Raw genomic sequence first — 16,721 nt, 5'->3', positions numbered from 1 at the left:
CAGATGATTTAAATCGGCAATCCTTTATAAAATCCAAAATTTTTTGTCTCCAGCTGAGACAACAGTGAGACAACCTGTCTCATTGACATTTTAAAAATTAAATGGTAAAGAATTGTATAATCTCTCTCTGGAAGACCTCATATCCCCACTTTGGTTTTATGAGCATTTTCTTTAAAGTGCAATGAGATCTTCCCACAATTACTTTACCCATAGGATTGTAAGGCATACCTGTAACGTATTTTATATTATAATTTGTAAAAGAAAATTGTTTCATTTTAATGGATACGTAGGATGGAGCGTTAGCAGTTTCAATTTGTAAAGGTATTCCCATGATAGCCATCACTTTTATAAATGTATAATTACAGAATCAGCATTTTCAGAACTCAAGGCAGAAGCCCATTGAAATACTGAATACGTCTCAATTATATATTACATATGTTAATTTTCCAAACTCTGCAAAGTGAAACACATCTGTCTGCCAAATTTCATTTCTTTGGGTACCTTTAGGTTTACTTTAAGCGGGTAATGAAACTTGATTATACAAGGAACAATTAGGACAATTTTTTAATAATTTCTTTGGCTTGTCACCGGGTTATAACAAATATTTCTTTAGGCTTCTATTATTAATATAATATCTTTTATGAAATTTTGAAGTTTTTAATACATTTCCTATTAATAATTGATCTACCTCTTTATATCCTAGTACCAACAGTCCTGGCAAACCCATATGAGAGCAGATATGGGTTGTATATGACGGATGATCTCTGTTTCAAAGTACATGTTGTAGCTGTATAAATAACAGCGTTAATTCTGAATCTTCTGAAATAAGTTCAGCACTTTCTGTATGTAAAACAATTCTATATGTAAAACATTATTAAGAATCAGTAACTATATTATGAGATTCTGGAGATCAGATGTAACTGTTGTGGTCATTTCTTATCCCAATAAGCCCATATAAAAACCACACAACTCAGTCATTATATTTATAAGCTATATGCCTAGATTGGGCAGATCTATTACTACTTATTTATTCCCCAGCTATGAGACCCCTTGCTACTTGAAGCCATGTGATTCTGCTCCATCTTCCTTCCACCTCCTCTCTCTTCCCAAGACCCCCTTTCCTACCCTTTCCTTCCCCCTGCCCAATCATCAGCTCTAGCCTTTTTTTTTTAACTAATCAGAATCGGGAGAAGGTTCAGTTCGATCACCTGAATATTCTAGCACTCATTGGGGCAGCCCCTCGAGAGGAAGCAGAATTAACATTGAAATACAAACAGCACCAGGGCAACCCACAAGAACCAAGAGAATAGCATATAGTTATGATTTTGAACTGGAGTATAGGGCTTTGAATTACTTTATATATTCTGACTTATGAGATGCTGTTACTAACTTATTGGTATCTGTATAAAAGGTAGGAACTTTAGAAATTAGTGTTCCTTCTACTATATGAGGAAAAATCCAATTAGTTATTTTTATAAACTGAAGTCACTTGCTTTGGGGATATTTGTTGTTAATTTCTCCCCCCTATTACTGCAAGCTCCTTGACAGTCCTCACTGATTACCCATAATGAACTAATCTCAGCATTCGGATAAGGCCTTATCATCTCTGTTGGGCTTGTTCCTGCTGATTGGTAAAGTCTTATTCCTGCTATCACAATCAAACCAGAAAACTTTTTAAAAATTGGATATTATATTTACATTTCAGATTTTATCCCCTTACCCCATTCCCTCCCCCCTGCCCAAGAACCACCTATCCCATTCCCCCTCCTCCTGCTTCTATGAGGATGTGCCCCATCTACCCCCCCACTCCCACATACCCACTCTCAAATTCGCCCCCCCACACACACACACACTTGGTGACCAGCCTTCATGAGACCAAGAATCTTCTCTCCCACCTATGCCCGACAAGGCCATCCTCCCCTACATATACAGCTGGAGCCATGGGTCCCTCCCTATGTGCTCCCAGGCTGGTGGTTTAGACCCCGGGAGCTCTGCTTGGTTGGTATTGTTGCTCTCCTCATGGAGCCACAAACCCTTTCAGCTCCTTCAGTCTTCTCTCTAACTCCTCCATTGGGAAACCCTTGATCAGATCAGTGGTTAGCTGTGTGCATCGGCCTCTGAATATGTCAGACTCTGGCAGACCTCTCAGGAGACAGCTATATCAGGCTCTTGTCAGCATGCACTTCCTGACATCCACATCAGTGTCTACCTTTGGTGACTGTACATGGGATGGATGCCCAGGTGGAATGGTCTCCAGATGGCCCCTCCTTCAGTTTCTTTCCCACACTTTGTCTCCATATTTGCTCCCTTGAGTATTTTGTTACTCCTTCTAAGTAGGACCGAGGCACCCACACTTGGTCTTCCTTCTTCATGTGCTTCATGTGGTCTGTGAGTTGAATTGTGGCTATTTCAAGCTTTTGGGCTAATATCCACTTATCAGTGAGTAAATACCATGTGTGTTCTTGTGTGATTGGTTACCTCACTCAGGATGATATTTTCTAGTTCCATCCATTTACCTAAGAATTTCTCAAATTCATTATTTTTAATAGATGAGTAATACTACATTGTGTAAATGTACCACATTTTTTGTATCCATTCCTCTGTTGAAGGACATCAGCTTCTGGCTATTATAAATAAGGCTGCTATGAACATAGTGGAGCATATGTCCTTGTTATATGTTGGGGCATCTTCTCGGTATATGCCCAGGAGTGGTATAGCTGGTTCCTCAGGTAATGCTATGTCCAATTTTCTGAGGAACCACCATACTGATTTCCAGAGTGGTTGTACCAGCTTGCAATCCCACCAACAATGGAGGAGTGTTCCTCTTTCTCCACATCCTCGCCAGCATCTACCATCACCTGAGTTTTTGATCTTAGCCATTCTGACTGGTGTGAGATGGTATCTCAGGGTTGTTTTGATTTGCATTTCCCTGATGACTAAGGATGTTGAGCATTTCTTAAGGTGCTTCTTGGCCATTCAAGTTTCCTCAGTTGAGAATTCTTTGTTTAGCTCTGTAGCCCATTCTTAATAGGGTTATTTGGTTGTCTGGAGTCTAATTTCTTGAGTTCTTTGTATATATTGAATATTAGCCCTATATCGGATATAGGATCTTTTCCCAATCTGTTGGTTACCGTTTTGTCTTATTGACAGTGTCCTTTGCCTTACAAAAGCTTTACAATTTTATGAGGTCCCATTTGTCAATTCTTGATCTTAGAGCATAAGCCATTGGTGTTCTGTTCAGGAACTTTTCCCCTGTGTCTATGTATTCGAGTGTCTTCCCCACCTTCTCTTCTATTAGTGTCAGTGTATCTGGTTTTATGTGAAGGTCCTTTATCCACTTGGACTTGAGCTTTGTACAATGGAATAAGAATGGATTGATTTGCATTCTTCTACATGTTGACCTCCAATTGAACTAGCACCATTTGTTGAAAATGCTGTCCTTTTCCCACAGGATGGTTTTAGTTCCTTTGTCAAAGATCAAGTGACCATAGGTGTGTGGGTTCATTTCTGGGTCTTCAATTCTATTCCATTGATCTTCCTGTCTGTCTCTGTACCAATACCATGCAGTTTTTATCACGATTGCTCTGTAGTACAGTTTGAGGTCAGGGATGGTGATTCCCCCAGAAGTTCTTTTATTGTTGAGAATAGTTCTCACTATCCTGGGTTTTTTTGTTATTCCAAATGAATTTGCAAATTGCTCTTTCTATCTCTATGAAGAATTGACTTGGAATTTTGATGGGAATTGCAATGAATATGTAAGATGGCCATTTTTACTATATTAATCCTGCCAATCCACAAGTATGGGAGATCTTTCCATCTTCTGAGATCTTTGATTTCTTTCTTCAGAGACTTGAAGTTCTTGTCATACAGATCTTTCACTTGCTTGGTTAGATTCACTCCAAGATATTTTATATTATTTATGACTATTGTGAAGGGTGTCATTTCCCTAATTTCTTTCTCAGCTTGTTTATCCTTTGAGTAGAGGAAGGTTACTGATTTGTTTGAGTTGATTTTATATCCAGCCACTTTGCTGAAGTTGTTTATAAGGTTTAGGAGTTCTCTGGTGGAAGTTTTAGGGTCACTTAAGTATACTATCATATCATCTGCAAATAGTGAAATTTTGACTTCTTCCTTTCCTATTTGTATCCCTTTGACTTCCTTTTGTTATCTAATTGCTCTGGCTAGGACTTCCAGTACTATATTGAATAGGTAGGGTGAGAGTGGGCAGCCTTGTCTAGTCTCTTATCTTAATGGGATTGCTTCAAGTTTCTCTCCATTTAGTTTGATGTTGGCTACTTGTTTGCTCTATATTGCTTTTACTATGTTTAGGTATGGGCCTTAAATTCCTGATCTTTCCAAGACTTTTAACATGAAAGGATGTTGATTTTTGTCAAATGCTTTCTCAGCATCTAGTGAGATGATCATCTTTTTTTTTTTCCTTTGAGTTTGTTTATATAGTGGATTACGTTGATGGATTTCTGAATATTGAACCATCCCTGCATTCCTAGGATAAAGCCTACTTGATCATGATGGATGATTGTTTTGATGTGTTTTTGGATTCAGTTTGCAAGAATTTTATTGAGAATTTTTGCATCGATATTCATAAGAGAGATTAATCTGAAGTTCTCTTTCTTTGTTGGATCTTTGTGAGGTTTAGGTATGAGCATGATTGTAGTTTCATAGAACAAATTGGGTAGTGTTCCTTCTGTTTCTATTCTGTGGAACAGTTTGAAGAGAATTGGTATTAGGTCTTCCTGGAAGGTCTGATAGAATTCTGCACTAAAACCATCTGGTCCCGGATTTTTTTTTTTTTTTTTTTTTTTTTTTTTTTTTTTTTTTTTTTGGTGGGGAGACTTTTAATGACTGCTTCTATTTCTTTAGGGGTTATGGGACTGTTTAGATGGTTTATCTGCTCCTCGTTTAACTTTGGTACCTGGTATCTATCTAGAAAATTGTCCATTTCATCCAGATTTTCCAATTTTGTTGAGTATAGGCCTTTGTAGTAGGATCTGGTGGTTTTTTTAATTTCCTCAGTTTCTATTGTTATGTCTCCCTTTTCAGTTCTGATTTTATTAATTTGGATAGTGTCTCTGTGGCCTTTGGTTAGTCCTGCTAAGGGTTTGTCTATCTTGTTGATTTTCTCAAAGAACCAGCTCCTGGTTTTGTTGATATTTTGTATAGTTCTTTCTGTTTCTACTTGGTTGATTTCAGCCCTGAGTTTGATTATTTCCTGCTGTCTTGGGTGTTTTGCCTCTTTTTGTTCTATAGCTTTCAGGTGTGCTGTCATGTTGTTCAAGTATGCTCGCTCCAGTTTCTTTTTGTAGGCACTTAGAGCTATGAGTTTTCCTCTTAGTACTGCTTTCATGGAGTCCCACAAGTTTTGGTATGATGTGTCCTCATTTTCATTAAATTCTAAAAAGTCTTTAATTTCTTTCCTTATTTCTTCCTTGACCAAGTCATCATTGAGTAGAGCATTGTTCAGTTTCTACGTGTATGTGGGCTTTCCATTGTTTTTGTCATTATTAAAGACCAGCCTTAGTCCATGGTGATCTGATAGGGTGCAAGGGATTATTTCAAAATTTTTTTATTCTATTTATGTGGGAAAGTATCTATTCCAAGTTATTCTCTTTGTATAAGAATTCCCATGGGAGAATGAGCAGAAGGCAAAATAATTACTATTGAGCTTAGGATCCAAGTGATTTCTACGTGCATCCTATAATGCCTTCTCTACCAGAGCCAATTCTCTCTCAGCTTCAGCTGACAATTCTCTTGGATTATTTAAGTCTGAATCAAAATTTGGTTTGAAATAAATTATTTAATTCTTAGTACAATTATGAGCAGTAGCCAGTTAATATCTCCCAGTAATTGGTGAAAGTCATTAAGAGTTTGTAACTGATCTCTTCTAATCTGTACTTTCTGTGGTTTAATTTTCTGTAGATTTATCTTGTATCCTATATAATTGATAGACTCTCCTCTTTGTATTTTTCAGGAGCAATTTGTAATACCCAGCAAGGTAAAATTCTTTTTATTTCTACAAACATTTTCCCCCTAAGATACCTGTATCAGAATCAGCCAGCAAGATATTATCCATAGAATGATAAATTATAGGTTGAGGAAACTGTAACTGTTTTGACAACATTTTTAATATCACCATTAGGAGTATCTATTTTATAGCTTGTTTCTGAAGTTGAAGAATGTTAATCTGTGTTTTCTGCTGTTGTAATAGATTTTTTTCCCATAAATTCATCGCTATGTCTGTCACATATGGCTTTAATCTTTCTATCTGACCTCTGGTCCTATACATTTAGTCCATTTTAAACTCCATTTTACCTAAGACAATGTCTCAATCCACAGGAGTTGGGTAGATACCTTTTGAAGTGTCCAAGTTGGATTGTAAGAATTTTGTGGAATTATTTACATCTGCCCCAGTATCCACTAGGCCTTCAATCTCAATTTCATCTAGTTGTAATTACACCTTTGGTCTCTGATTATTCATAACAGTTTGCCATAATACTTGTGTGATGGTTTGTATATGCTTGGCCCAGGGAGTGGCACTATTAGTAGGTGTGGCCTTGTTGGAGTGGGTGTGTCACTGTGGGTGTGGACTATAAGACCCTCATCCTAGCTGCCTGGAAGCCAATCTTCCACTAACAACCCTCAGATGAAGATGTAGAACTCTCAGCTCTGCCTGCACCATGACTGTCTGGTGCTGCCATGCTCCCATCTCAAAGATAATGGACTGAACCTCTGAACCTGTAAGCCAGCCTCAATTAAGTTTTTTCCTTTATAAGACTTACTTTGGCCATGGTGTTTGTTCACAGCAGTAAAACTAAGATAATTTGTTTCCCTGCTACCTTTAAAATCTCTTGTTTCCCCCATCGGGGTAGTTAAGCTTAGAGCAGTGTTTTCTGTCATATCAGGCATTAGTTTTTCTGACTGCTCTCTAGAACAGTCTTTCCTGGGCTGACAGGGACCTCTGACCCCTGGGCCTGAGCGAGGTCCCTTAGGCAGTTTCCTGATCCCAAGGAATTTCCTCATATACTTCTAAATAAAGGTCATGCATAAGCCCTGTGCCTGTATTTTCTACATCGTTTAGAAATCCCGGAAAGATTTCTCCCTGGATTATCATTAGTGAAAAAAATTGTTCTTGGGAACTGTTCATCTACACTCCTTTAGAAAATTACATGGTATTCTACAACAAAAACCATCAGATCATTGGAACTCTCATACCTGTAGCAATTGCCTGTCAAATCATAGCACTAGTAAAAGCATAGGCTCCAGTAATAGCAGTAGATTTAATCAATTCATAAATAGGTGCATAGCTGGCCTTTAAAGGTCTACTAGTCTTGTTGAACTAGCATTAGCACACTCAAAAGCTAAAGACATAGTTAATATCACCCTTACATCTGGATCTGTTATTGTTCTCTTTAAAATGGAGTTACTCTTGGTAAAAAAAAAAAAAAAAAAAAAAAAATGTGTAAAAAAAAATCTTTTTCAGACTCGGGGTATCGCTGTTGTTCAAATTTGTCCTAAACACTTAAAGCTATTTAATGACATTGCTGCTCTAAGGTGGCATCATCAAACAGGGTCTGTATTCTTAATTCAGAATATTCACCTTCTCCTAGCAACTGATCCTAGACAATATTAATACTACGTGCACTTTTGAAGTTGAACTGAATATATTTCTGCATTAGGATATAGCTACAAACCTATGGAGTCCAGGGAGTCAAATATGGTGGTTTGAGTAAAAATGGCCCCTATAGGTTCTTATCTTTGAGTGCTTAAATAGGGAATATTATTATTTGAGAAGGACTAGGAGGCCTTGTGGTCTTAGAGTAGGTGTGCCTATGCTAGAGGAAATGTGGTGGTTGGAGCCAGTTGGTCAGTTTTGTGGTTTCAAAACCCCAAGCCAGACAGACCCAGGGACTCTCTCTCTCACTGCTGCTCAGGGATCCAGGTATAGAATGCTCAGCTACTTATGAATGCTCAGCCCCATGTCAGTTTGCCTGCCACCATGCTTCAAGCCCAGATGACAATGAACTGAACATCTCAAAGTGTAAGCAAGCTGCTATCAAATGCTTTCTTTTACAAAAGTTGTCCTGGTCATGGTTCTCTTCACAGAAATAGAACACTGAGACACAGCCTGAGAAAAGGAGGGAAGGAAGAAACCAAGGAAAGAAGGAAAGGGGGCAGAAGGGAAGAAGAAAGAAAGGAAGGAAGGAAAGAAGGAAGGGAGGGAGGAAGGAAGGAAGAGAGGAAGGAAGGAAGGAAGGAAGGAAGGAAGGAAGGAAGGAAGGAAGAAAGGAAGGAAGGAAGGAAGAGAGGAAGGAAGAAAGAGAGGAAGGAAGAAAGAGAGGAAGGAAGCATGGTAGTTTCAGTGGATCAGGTTTGTTGGCACTGGACTTTAATTTCAGCACTTGGGAGTCAAGAGCAGCAGATCTATCTGATAAGAGGCCAGCCTGGTCTTCTGACAAAGTTCAAGGACACCCAGAGTTACCTACTGAGACCCAATCTCAAACTAACAAAATGTCCACTGAGTTCATTACCTGAGATCAGTCTGCAGAACAGGAAGGAGGAAGGAAAGACATGAGTCTTGGAAGTTTTGCAATGATCTCTATATCTACAGAGGATGCTACATACAGACACACACACACTCACACACACATACTCACACTCACACATACTCACACTCACACATGAAATAAGGAAGGAAAGCAAATAGACCATGATCTGCTTCTAATTACTTCACACAGGCAAATAGTGTATACAGTCCTAGGAAGTTTATGGAGAGATGAATTGACAGCACATGATTGACATGTACACAATTAAATCTTTATTAAAATAGTGAAAACCATGATGAAGCATTACATGACAGGATGCAACCATGATTAAAAATTGAACATGGATAAAAATCTTAACAGGTCTTAGATTAGAGTACCAGCTGGATTGACTCCATCAGAGAGTAAGTCTACTGAACAGGGAGCAGTGGTCCAAGTCCATCAACAGCTGATCAGGATTTTGGGCTGTCCTCATAATAGGTATCATTATCATTAGGCTCAGGATCCATGTCCACTTGATGGACCAATCTTTCAGACAGCCATCAGGCTCCATTTTCTTTTTGTGAAAAACACAGACAGAACCTCGTCCCCAAATTAAACCAGGGTTGGGACCATTCCATGTATTAGTTAGGGGGTCTCTCCATTTAACCCTGGCGTATGAGCTGGAAGTAACTCGATGCCAGTGGCCATCTGCTGCAGACTGACCATCAATTGCATTGACATCCAAATTTTAAAATTTTTAAATAAAAGGCATGATTTAAATAATTTGTCATGTATGGGGATATAACTTCCCCTTTTTTATTTTATGAAGATAATATTTTAAAGTTTCATAATACTTGTTTCACAATACTTTGTCCTTGAGGATTATAAGGAACCCGGTAATATGGGTAATATTAAATTGTTGACAGAAAGTCTCGACTTCATGTCTGCAATAGCCAGTTCCATTATCTGTTTTAATCTGATTTGGAATGATCATCATAGAGAAACAATGTAGGTAATGACTAATTACATTTTTAGTTGCTTCTCCTGTTAAAGCAGTTGCAACTAGAAAGTCTGAAAAGGTGTCAAGTCACAGGTACATATTTTAATTTTCCAAAATCAGAAATGAATAACACCCATTTGCCATAATTGATTATGTATAAGTCCTCGAGGATTAACATCATTATGAAGAAATTGAGGACATTAAGAACAAGTTTTTACCATTGACATGCACAATCTCTAGAAGTACCAAATTGTTGTCTCAAGCTATTACTATTTTGATGATAAAAGAATGAGATTGTATGGTCAATTGTTCCCATAAGGCCTATAATCTTCCTGGTATACAAATCTGCTGTGTCATTGTCCTCACTAAGGGGTCCAGACAATCCAGTATCAGCTCTTAAATGTCCTATAAAGGAACAGTACATGTTTCTTAAATTAAGTTGTATTTGCTTAAATAACCGTAAAATTTGAGAATTAGTAGTATCTAAAAAAGGAACAGTTTCAAGCAATTATAAACCATGAGCTATATGTTGGCTATCAGTATACAAATTAAAAGCTTGATTTTTCTTTTTTTTTTTTTTAACAAAAGCTCTTTTATGTGCTATGAAAATATACAAACATAATGTACATTCACAATTTGATTTACAAAACATCCAGGCAAGGCATCTGAGGAGTCAAACCAGTTCTGTCCAATACACAGTCCATTCATAGTTTACCCTCTAAGCACACAGCATTTTAGCTTCTCAATCCTTTCTTGCAGTGCCCCCAGTTCTGGCAGCAACCAGGCTGGAGCAAGAGAGCGTTTGAGTAAAAACTCAGTTGTCTCCAAAGCCCTTTCTGCAGCTTGGAATATTGATCTGTATTCTGCTTCAAAGAGCGACTCCTGACGGGCTCTCTGTGCAAGGCTGAAAAGCCAACTCCTTTGCTTCTTCTACAGTCACCTTAGCAACAGGTTCCCAGAAAGTGCCTCTCTCCTGTTTCACATTATCTACTGTGGCAGCCTCAGTTTCATGTACAGATGCTGTCTTCTCCAAAAAGCATACAACTTTTTTCTTGATTTCTTCAGAACTGAGACACTGTGGAACTATCTCTTCATGCTCTGTTCCCTCAGCAAACCGAGTAAATGCCTCCCAAGTATGCTGCTCCAGCAACCAATTCTTGTTGACTAACAGTGAAGCAAGAATACAAGACAAGTTGGGCAGCACCTTGTCCCGGATAGTTTGAGATATATAAAGTTTGCCCAGAGAAGATATAAAACCCAGCACTGCCAGAGAGACGTGGTCAGGAGGCTCTAGTTTAATTACCGAGTTCAGGACATTTACAACCTGATTTATCAGCTGCAGATCTACAGTTTGGTTGAAAATTGGCAGCAGCTGACGTAAAAGGCTAAATGCCTGCTGAACACAGGGTTGACTGATTATTTGTTCAATGTTTATAAAAGCCCAAAGCTGGCCCACAACTTCAGTAACTGCAGTTAGTTGTCTACTATCCAAAGCTTCTCCAGCAGAACTGCATACAGTAAGCAAAACAGAAAGTGCTATGTTCAGAGAGTCAAGTTCTGCTAAAGTATGACTGTTGCTCAGCCACTTCCTGCACCGCACTGTGCATACTCCGACCATTTCACATGCCACTTGCTTCCTGAGATCAGCAGACAATGCCTGGAAGGAAATATACTGCCACAAATTCAAGTTGTCTGCTTCTTTTGGAGAAGATTTCTGGATAAATTCTACCTGATTGGGTGGGGCCATGAAGAAAAATAGACACTTCAACAGTATGGATAGGTTGGTAAACTGAATACATTTTCCAGGGCAAGATTTAATCAGATGAGCCACTAAGGTAACATGGTGTGCGCCAAGTTCAGCAGATCTATATCAAGCAAGGAAGCACCACGCATCCATCGCGAACAAAGAGGTACTCATATTTGTACTAAGCACAGCATTCAATAGAGCAGCATCCAGCTCAGGGAACAACGAGGGATGAAAAGAAGCCACAAATGCACACATATGAACACAAACATGCTGATACAAAGTGACAGGCACCTCAGCTTGTCCTTTACTCTTTACTCTTTGTAAGTGAGTAGGCAGAGAGAGTTCACAAGAACACTGCTCAATATTGTAAAAAATGGCTTTGAGTACAGACATTCTAGTTATAGTTTCTTTGCACCACAGGGTCTGCACATCCTCCGGCTGAGAGGGCAGCTTATCCATGACAACAACCAGGAGTAACACTTGTGGGAGCTGCAGTTCACAGGGCAGGTCAAGTTTAATTTTGATTTTTCAACATTTCAAAAACAGTGGTTACAAGCACATAATTCAATTATTTGTGCTGAAGTAGGGGGAAACTCGAGAAAATGAACATGTGATCCAGTTACATATGCTGCCTTCCCATTAGATGAGGTGTCTGCAAATACAGTAAACACATTTTCTATGGGTTGCATGCATAAATTTACAGGAAATACAAAAGCATGCATAGAGAAAATGTAACAACTTGTTTTTTGGATAATGATTATCAAATTTGTCTAAAAAGTCTGCTATGCTATAGGCCAAATATCAGTATTCTGCAATAACCAATTTAGTTGCTTTTTGAAACAAGAAATAAACATTTCATTAGATTCTTAAGACATTCTTTTCAAAATACTTTCATGATTCTATCTACAATTTGGTATTAACACACCAACAGCTTCAGAACAAGGTGTTAAAACTTTCTTTGGAGATGAAGAAAGATGCATCTACATTAATGGTCCCTTTTGCCAAAGAAGTGCTGTGGGCACATGAGTAGCAATAAGCAAACAGCCAACAGTTGATCATCTGTTGCTGACTAATAGCTTTCTCTACTTTCTGCAAGGCTTTTTGCCCCTTGTCAGTTAATTGTCGAGGGGAATTAGTATTTACATCCCCCTTGAGAATATCCAACAGAGTTTTAAGTTCTTTTGTGGCAAGCTTAATGTGAGGTCTTAGCCAATTAACATCTTCTCTTATTTGAATTTTCTGTGCCACAATTTGTTTAGGATATAACTGAGGTCCCAAATGTTGAAAAGGATATTGTCTTTGAATCTTTTCTGGAGCAACAACTACTCCCAAAATTTTAAAGCTTGTTGTATAAGAAGAGCAAAGGCTTGTAGTAAAACTCCATAGTGTTTCTCTCTCCTTCCCTTCTTACTTCTGTGCATGTAGGTGTGGGTGTGGGTGGGTGGGTTCTTGCATGCATGGATGTGTTTGCGTATCCTTGTGTGTGGCTCTACTACCTTCTGCTCATGTGTGTTTAGATGCATGTGGTGTGTGTGTACATCTCTCAGTCTCCAGGACCCCTGCTGAGTTTCCCCCAGAGCTTTGGCAATATCAACGGACAGGACTGGACTTCCCAAAACAGCTTTGGACTTGTAAACAGTGTGGAGACTGTCTGTGTTCAACTATGGGGACTCTGAAAGTTGCACTGAATGCATTTCTGCATTAGGACATAGCTACAAGCCCAAGGGTGCCAGGGAGTGGAAGGTGGGAGTTTGAGGAAGAACAGCCCTTGGAGGTTCATAGATTTGAATGCTTAGTTCTCAGGGAATTGCACTGCTTGAGAAGGATTTAAGATGTGATGTGGTCTTAGAGTAGGTGTGGCTATGCTAGAGAAAATGTGAGTGGAGCCAGTTGGTGGGTTTTGTGCTTTCAAAACCCAAAGCCAGACAGACCCAAAGACTCTCACTGTTGCCCGGGGATCCCGATATAGAATGCTCAGCTGCTTGCCCAGCACCATGTCCGTCTGCTCTACATGTGCCAGGGCCCTCAGGCTGGCCTGTGTATGCTGCTGGTTGATGGCTCAGTCTTTGAGAGCTCCCTGGGGTCTGGGTTGGTTGAGCCTGCTGGTCTGCCTTTGGGGTTTGCTTTCCCTTTCAGCTTCTTCAATCCTTCCCCTAACCCTGAGATTGAACCCTAATTCAATCCTAGGATTTCCCGACTTTAGTCCAATGATTTTGTGTATGTATCTGCCTCGGTCTCAGTCAGCTTCTGGTAGGGCCTCTCAGAGGACAGCCATGCCAGGCTCCTGTCTGTAAGCACATCAAAGCATCGGTAATAGTGTCAGGCCTTGGTGCTCTCCCCACATTAGATGGATCCCAAGTTGGGCTAGTCACTGGATCTATTGGACTGTCTTTCCTTCAGTATCTTCTCCATTTTTGTCCCTGCAATTCTTTAAGACAGGAATAATTCTGGGTCAGAAATTTTGACTGTGGGATGGCAACACTGTCCCTCCATTTGAGGCCCTGTCTGTGTACTGGAGGTAGACTCTTCGAGTTCCCTCTCCCCAGTTTTGGGCATTTTGGCTAAGGTCACCCCCACTGAGTCCTGAGTGTCTCTCACCTCCCAGGTCTCTGGTACTCTCTAGAGGGTCCCCCACTCCTCTGAGGCTGCTTATTTCCATTCATTCTCTTGGCCCTCTGGGCTTCTCTCCTGTTCTCCCCCATCCCTCCCACCAGATCTGATCCTATTTCCTTTTGCCCCTCCCCCTACCATCTAGGTCCCTCCTTCCCTCTGCCTCCTGTGATGATTTCCTTCCCCTTCTAAGTGGGACTGATGCCTCCTCACTTGGGCCTTTATGCCTGTTTCCTTTCTTTCTTATCTTTCTTCTCTCTTTCTTTTTCTTTCTTTCTTTCCTTTCTTTCTTTCTTTTTTTAGTTTGATGTATTTTAATAGCAGACTTACAGGAATAGCACAGAAGACAGACAACATTAAAAACATGTACTTGCATGTAGAACAAATCAGAAAAGTATAGTGAATGGATGGCATCTACTGTGCGATAAAAATGCTACAAACACCATTTAGTTGTCATCAATAAGAAATTGACTTATTTTTTTTTTTTTTTTAAATCCAAATGCTGGCATTTTCCAGAAAATTTTAACAGGTTTATTTATAATTGTTAAAAAGTTGAACTGTTGAAATGTGTTCACTGAAACATTTTGTTTGCATTAATACTTTACATCTTGCATTTATATTAAAAATTCACACACAAACTGCCAATACCTGATTCTGTCCCCTATACTTCCACTTGCAATCATTTACTTAGGTACTTTTGACGCCATGGAAAACATATCTAACATTCAGAACTACTGATAACAGGAAGAAGAGGGAAAAAAGTGTTTTTGAGAATGAAATGTTTCCCCGAATAGTGGACTCTTAAGCACGTTCTCTGCATATGCAGCGAGCTAGCTGGATATCTTTTGGCATAACTGTTCCGCGTTTGGCATGGATAGCACACAGGTTGGTATCTTCAAAAAGGCCAACCAGATAGGCCTCACTTGCCTTCTGCAAAGCACCAGTAACTGCGCTCTGGAAGCACAGATCTGTTTTGAAGTCCTGAGCAATTTCTCACACCAGACACTGAAAGGAGAGCTTGCGAATCAGAAGTTCAGTGTACTACTGATAGTGCCTGATTTCACGAAGTGACACCACACCAGGCCTGCAACGATGAAGTTTCTTCACCCCTCCAGTAGAGGGCCCACTCTTGAGCGCGGCTTTTGTAGCCTGTTGTTTCCTGGGTGCTTTACCACCGGTGGATTTGCGGGCAGTCTGCTTTGTAGGAGCCATGGTATGGGTACCTCCTTATTTTCCCACCTTCTCCTTCGGCTAGAGCTTGGCAAGTGAGAGGCGTCGCTGGCGTTAGAGAGCGGTAGTGCAGCGAAGGCTCGTTTCATTTCTTATGGTCTGTAGGTCATATCCTAGGTATTCTGTACTTTTTGGCTAATATCCATTTATCGGTGAGTACAAGTCATGCATATCCTTTTGGATCTGAGTTACCTCATTCAGGATGATATTTCCTATTTCCGTCTATTTGCCTGCAAAATTTATTATGTCCCCATTTTTAATAGCTGAATATTCGTTGTGTAAATAAACCACATTTTCTGTATCCATTCTTCAGTTGAGGGACATCTGGGTTGTTTCCAGCTTCTGGCTATTACAAATAAGGCTGCTGTGAACATGATGGAGCATGCTTCCTTGTGGTATGGGGGTGCATATTTTGGATATATGCCCAAGAACAGAATAGCTGGGTATTCTGGTAGGTCTATTTCCAACTTTCTGAGGAACCGCCCGGTTGATTTTCAGAGTTCTACCGGTTTGCAATCCTACCAGCAATGGAGGAGTGTTCCTTTTCCTCCATGTCCTCGACAGCATGTGCTATCACTTAAGATTTTGATCTTAGCCATTCAGATTGGTGTAAGGTGGAAGGAATCTCAGGGTTGTTTGATTTACATTTCTCTGATAACTAAGGACTTTAAACATTTCTTTAAGTACTTCTTGGCCATTCATTATTCTCCTGTTGTTAATTCTCTGTTTAGCTCTGTATCCAATTTTTAAATTGGGTTATTTGGTTTTGTGGAGGTTAACTTCTTGAGTTCTTCATATATTTTGGATATTAGCCCTCTATCAGCTGTGGGGTTAGTGAATATTTTTTTCCAATCTGTAGGTTACCAATTTGTCCTATTTACTAAGTCCTTTGTCTTACAGAAGCTTTTCAATTTTATGAGGTTCCATTTATCAATTATTGATCTTAAAGCCTGAGCCATTGGTGTTCTGTTTCCATTTGCTTGGAAAACTTTTTCTCAGCCTTTTACTCTGAGATAGTGTCTGTCTTTGTCACTGAGATGTGTTTCTTGTATGCAGCAAAACATTGGATCCTGTTTACATATCCAGTTTTTAGTCTGTGTGTTTTTATTGGAGAATTGAGTCCACTGATGTTAAGAGATATTAAGAGCAGATGATTGTTAGTTCCTGTTATTTTTGTTGCTGGAGGTGGTATTATGTGTGTATGATTCTCTTCTTTTGGATTTGTTGTAAAATGTTTAGTTTCTTATGTTTTCTTGGGTGTAGTTACCCTCCTTGTGTTGGAGTTTTCCATCTATTATCCTCTGTACGGCTGGATTAGTAGAAAGATATTGTTTAAATTTGGTTTTGTTGTGGAATCTCTTGGTTTCTTCATTTATGATGATTGAGAGTTTTTCTGGGTATAGTATCCTAGGTTGGCATTTTTGTTCTCCTAGGGTCTAGATGACATCTCTCCAGCATCTTCTGGCTTTTAGATTCTCTGTTGTGAAGTCTGGTGTAATTCTGATAGGTCTGCCTTTATATGTTACTTGGCTTTTTTCCCTTACAGCTTTTAATATTCTTTCTTTCTTTTCTGCACTTAGTATTTTGATTATTA

At 39.4% G+C, this 16,721-nt stretch overlaps 1 pseudogene; it reads right to left on the bottom strand.

Moving 5' to 3' along the window:
- Positions 1-10,210: 10,210 nt before the first annotated feature.
- LOC117708764 (FIGNL1-interacting regulator of recombination and mitosis pseudogene) lies at positions 10,211-11,815 on the bottom strand (annotated as a pseudogene).
- Positions 11,816-16,721: the final 4,906 nt, after the last annotated feature.

This window comes from Arvicanthis niloticus, chromosome 5 (genome assembly GCF_011762505.2).
Source record: "Arvicanthis niloticus isolate mArvNil1 chromosome 5, mArvNil1.pat.X, whole genome shotgun sequence".
Classification (NCBI taxonomy): Eukaryota; Metazoa; Chordata; class Mammalia; order Rodentia; family Muridae; genus Arvicanthis; species Arvicanthis niloticus.
The sequence above is the reverse complement of the archived record's forward strand: the minus strand, read 5'-3'. Positions and strand labels throughout refer to the sequence as shown.